The 5,715-nt window shown below is 41.1% G+C and overlaps 1 pseudogene; it reads right to left on the bottom strand.

Moving 5' to 3' along the window:
• Positions 1-4,978: 4,978 nt before the first annotated feature.
• On the bottom strand, positions 4,979-5,377 carry LOC142101547 (syncollin pseudogene; annotated as a pseudogene).
• Between the last annotated feature and the right edge of the window lie 338 nt (positions 5,378-5,715).

The following is a 5,715-nucleotide window of genomic DNA, read 5'->3' as shown; positions in this document are numbered from 1 at the left end:
AATATGAGGCGATTCCTATCAAGCCATAAAGCGTCCTTAGCACAGTTGATAAGGCTCCAGGCCACCTGGATTGCTGACATAAGAGTCAGTGCCGGGGAGTACTCCATAAAGTACTATAAGATTGTTGCAGTGTCTGATTGGACAGCTGCCATGACTTAACCAATGAGACAAAGAGACAACAATCCGCAGCACAACTAGACAAGCTTCTAGGTGGCAGAGACGTCTCCTGACAGCAGAGAGTAGGCGTGTACCTTGATGTGGGCGGGGCCATCTAAGCCAGAAGTCCACAACCTTTATTTGGTCTGACGGCCGCATTGGTAGATTGTATTCAGTAAAATGTACCTTATAATGATATACACTGACATACAGGGAGTAGGAACGAAAATTTTCATGGGGGGGTACAAAAGGCCAAGGACTACTATAGGCTTGGAGCCCCTTTTTCTCGTGTTTGGTATCTCGTTTTACGACAGTTGTAACAGTGACTGTAGATATACAAAGACTGGCCAAAAATGTATTTATACATTATTAAATAAATATTATTATTAATATTAACTGCCAAATAGATGTTAGTAAGATAGATAAATTCAATTGTTCATCTTAAAAAAAAATTCATAGTCATTAACCTAGTTTTTAATTCAGATTTCGTTGACAGCCTAATCTCATTTAATTGGGAGTATTTTTAAATCTATAGTCACTGCCTCACTGGTTTTGGAATGTGCTATACATTTAAATCGCTATATCTTAGTTTTGTTACTGGACGCACCGCACGAAATTCAGGGTAAAAGTAAAGTGAATAGTTGTTCATCATCAATACAGGTTATTTATTAAATGTTTATGAACGCAACACTTTGATTTGTTTATTTAAAAACACAATCTGTATTAAATCTATACTAAGGCAATGTGTAATTAAGAACATTTGGTAGTTATACTAAGACAATCTATCATTTAAAAATATTCCATAAGTTTAGAACAGATATCATACCCTAGAAAGTAGCATGAAGACTTTTGTGTAGAAGTTCATGGGGGAGGGGGGAGGGGACAAAACACAGTCTTTGCCCACCCAACAGAAGTCATGCGGGGGTGCATCTGTCCAATCTGCCCCCCTGGTTCCTACACCTCTGCTGACGTACCTCCCAACATCCTCCCGAGGTAATTAAAGAAAGGGTGTGTCCATGCCACACTGGCCTCACACTCTGGGGGCATGCCTGACATTTCAGAAGCCCCTCCCCCCCTGAAAAAAAAATTCCTATCCCCGCCCCCAAAGAGTCTTTGAATTGCCTTGCACAGCGGTGCACACATCCCAATTTCCCAGGAGTCACAAAAAAACATGCTGACTGGAGGGAGAGTAACACTAAATTGGGAATGTCCTGCCTATATTGGGACATTACCAATAGGCATGGTATGTACTAAAGGAAAAGAGGAACCTCTTTGCAGTCATGTCATACTTAACTGTGTGCACAGCTGCCAGAGTAGCACATTCCCTCCCCCATAGAAACCCATTTATCCCCCTCGCCTCTGTAGTAACACATTTCTTCTCATCTCATATCACTTACCCATCCAGGTAGCAAAATTTAGCCTCAGAGGATGAACCTTTGGTTATGTCTCACTGGTGACACTGAGCTCTGCATTAGAGTGACAGTCTGGCAGTGAATCAAAGTGCAGCTCAATCATTTGCATCCACTGCTAGACCTCTCTGACAAAAGGCAGCGTCTTGCTGCCGCTGCGGTGAGGAGAACTGGGAGACCTGGTATAAAACAGATACTGAGATGGCCCTGTAGCCCTCATGCAGCCTATGGCTTGTGCATCGGTGATGCGGTCTTTAGATCTCTACAACTTTCATATCTCCACCTTCCGCTGCCTCTCCTCGTTAAGAGTGTACTCAACTACCGATAGCTGCAGTACAATGCCAGTCGCCAACGGCTGTTTAATATTGGCGGCCTTGCTGTAGCCACACACACTTTCCTCACCAGCAGCTACAACTTCTATATCACTATCTTATGTATTACATGCTCCCTCCACGTCTTGGGTTTACAGCTCATTTGGGCAGGACTATCTTTACCTTTTCTTTCAAGTAACTGTATGTAATTTGTTTGCATCAGGATGCCCTCAATGTATAGAGCAGCTTAATACGTTGGCGCTTTACAATTAAAGGATAATAATCTCGATGCACCAGTACAAACTCGCATGTTATGTGTGCACATCCAGTGTATCGAGATATTATCACACATTATAATATGTCTTTCACTGTCGGCATTACATGATCGACAATCAATGTAGCCGCGCACATAGATGGCCATATTGGGTCTTTCTGGGAAATTTTGTGGAAGACTCCAATGTGGAATGGGAGAGGTGTGTTACTGTAAAGTTATTATAGATGAAGGGGACAAAGTATACCTACAATGTATGGATGACAAAGAGCATGGTAGCGGAAAGCATTCTGTACTGAAGACTTCTTGCAGGTCATCTGGATGTGTAGAACGTTCACTCTGCAAGGTGCCTTTTCCAGGCTGCACTGTAATGTGACAAAATAGATTGGCTTATAACTCGCATCCTTCCCAGCAGCTAATACAACATTCAGCAACATAGAAAATAAATGTGTAGCACTCAGCCACAGTTGTATATTTTAGGGTACCAGATTCACAGCAATGTTATGACCCTGTGAGGTGAGTGTACATGATTACAATTGCAAGTCAGTGATAGATAAGAGTATAGGTACTCACAATCAATGACGATCCTTACCACTGAGTTGCAAGCATAAATGTTTGGATGAAAATATGAACCAATACCTCACATTTCTGCTGTGCTAGTTATACACAGATTTACATTGGTAATGACTAGTGCATTTTTGTATTCATATAGTGCCCTGAAAATACCTCCTCTCTCTGTAATGAGACCCCCCCTCCCATGTAGCAAGAAGGGTTAGCACATCCATTTAGCCCTATGGACCTCTCTCTGTGAGCTCAGTGATCATCTCACGGCAGCATCCTAATTCGGGGGAGGGGGGGAGTTAGGTCACCCTATTTTTCATATGGGGGGGTCCAAATTAGAAAGATCTCTTGTACAAAACTGGACTTCTTCTATAAGGCTGGTGCCTGTATTGCAGTTTACACACTGTATTTTGTACGTTCAGTAAAATACAGCATCTGGACGCTGTGAATTCATATTACTATAGTCTATAGGATCTGCTTTTTTGCTGGCGATTCAATGTTCAGGCAGCATCTTTACCTAATGGGCAAAATATACTATAGTACAATGAAACGGAGTACACGGAAACTTCTGCTGACACAGGGTGCAACATTCCCAAGTGAATAGAAAAATAACAGAAAATAAGTAACATTTGTTGTCACTGTGTAAAATGTGTTCATGAAAACACTCTTAAAATGTACAGTTTACTTTCTATTACAGCTCATTTATTAACATCTAAAAACACACATAATTCACAATACAACTCATTATACAGGATTAGATTTTGTGAGGCGATACCGCCACCTAGTGGTAAGACATAGTAAGGATCATTTAAATTTCAAGTTATTATGCATAGGGTTATTGATCACAACTCTATATACAGATATATTCTGCTTGATTCATTAATGTCTATACTGATGCTAATGGACCAACTATAATAAAAAAAATATTAGAAGTCACCAAGGTGGGCTTCTAATCTATTTTTAAGTTACATATGGGATACATTATAGCAGTAGACAAGTTTCAATTTGAAAGAAAGCAAGTTGGTTGTATGAGGGGCCCCTGGTGTCCCGATGTGCTGTACATTCACTGACAGGTATGCATTGCAATAGGGAACGCTTCTGCAATGAGTCATGTGACATCACAACTCACCGAACGTAACCTCTATGACCTAGAAAGTTCCCAAAGCCAGAAAGAAAACATATTGGGCCTGAGTCATTAAGGAGAGTAAAGCATAAAAAAGGAGTAACTTTGCACCTGGGCAAAACCATGTTGCATTGGAGGGGGGAGATAAATTTAAAATGTAGTGGCATGTCCTAGATCAACTTTAAGTTTCAGTGCAAAAATAAAGCTATCAAGTAATTGTGTGGTACATGAAAAAACAGCCAGTGTTTAACTTACGTGCAAAACAATAAACCAATTTGCACCCCTTGCAATTAACATGGTTTTTCCAGGTGAAAACTTACTCCTTTACTGTCCTTAATTACTCAGGCCCGTTAGATATAAGATCACTCAATGACAGTGTCATAAACAAAACAAGATCACCATGTGTCTTCTCCTACAGTCATATTATGAAGCACTGCTAAGCAATTTATTTAAAGAGGAGAATGGCAGGGGTGCGATGTGGAAAGACAGGGTTAGTTTTAAAGCATGATTTAGTATGATTTTAGGTATAGTGTTTCAAATTACAGAAGAGGCCCTTGACTTGAAAAACACATGTCCTAAGCGTTCCAGATAATAGTGAGTAATTGGATATGACATACCACTATCTCTGTGAGGGGGTTATTTAACACCATGGTGCAAATAGCGACGTTGAGCAAGCAGATATCAGCCTTTATACACCTGACTACACCACACAGCTGAAATCTGATGGGTTGCTATGACTACACAAAAATTGGTGTTTGAACCATGTTAATAATTGATCCAAAGTTGTCACTATTGTCTAGGTGAGATGTAACCAATGATACATGAAGTGATATCATTACTTCTGATGTCTTAGAGGTCTGGTGTAAAGAGCTGATATTTATAATCTAAGTGAGATCTTACCAGTGATGTATGAAGGGGTATCACTACCTCTCTATGTCCTGGAAAACAGATATAGGAAACTAGGCAGTATAGTGTAGGTGAAACTCTGTGTTATGGTAGAAGCCATCCCAAGTCCCAATACAAAATATGACCCAGTGCTCCTGGTAAACCTGAAAGTAGGAATAAAATCAAATGCACATTGAATGCGAGAATAGAGGTTTATTCAGTCAGGTACAGTCTGGAATGGTCCAGCAGTTATCTGGAGTTGTTATGTACAGGTGCAATAGTAAGACTGGATGGAATCGTTCCAATTTCCAAGAAGCCCATTGGTATAGTCTTTTAGCTGGTAGACCACTCCAGCATTGAAGGAACGGTTGTTGCCCGTCTTTCCGGATTTGCTCCACACTTTCAGGGTGCAGCGGCTTGAGACCACCAAGGATGAAATCTTATTGCCCCAACCAAATGGCATGTAGGGAAAGTCATCTCCATTTTTGGCATCTAGGGTGGCACCCCCACAGGACTGGTCAAAGTAAATATTGCTGTGTTCAAACATACGGGCACAGAGCTTATCACCCTCTTCGTTCAGCAGGTTGGTTGATGAAGGGCATTCAGCCAGAAGTCCCGCAAAGAGGAGCGGCAGCAAAAGCAGGGAGCAGAGAACCTTCATAGTGACAGCAGACACGAGTTTCACAGCCAACTCACCTTCCCAGATATTTATATCCTTATGTCTTGTTTGTGAAGCTGTCCAAGGCTGCAGAGGTATTGATTTATTATATATGCTGACTCACCAGTACAAACTGGTTACATCTGGGAGGGGAGACATATGGTGTCTTGGTGGAGGAAAACACAGATGTTATCAAAATATGGTTCTCCTAAGAGTTCAGATGCTGCCTCTTGTGTTTGAGGATCTCAATAGGGGTGAGAACCAAATCCTTATCACACACATCACAGTGATTTACTAATTCATACTAAATAGGAAACAAAGTAGGGGGGGGAGGGTGGAGA

The sequence above is a fragment of the Mixophyes fleayi genome, chromosome 9, assembly GCF_038048845.1.
Source record: "Mixophyes fleayi isolate aMixFle1 chromosome 9, aMixFle1.hap1, whole genome shotgun sequence".
In the NCBI taxonomy this organism is placed as follows: domain Eukaryota; kingdom Metazoa; phylum Chordata; class Amphibia; order Anura; family Limnodynastidae; genus Mixophyes; species Mixophyes fleayi.
The sequence above is the reverse complement of the archived record's forward strand: the minus strand, read 5'-3'. Positions and strand labels throughout refer to the sequence as shown.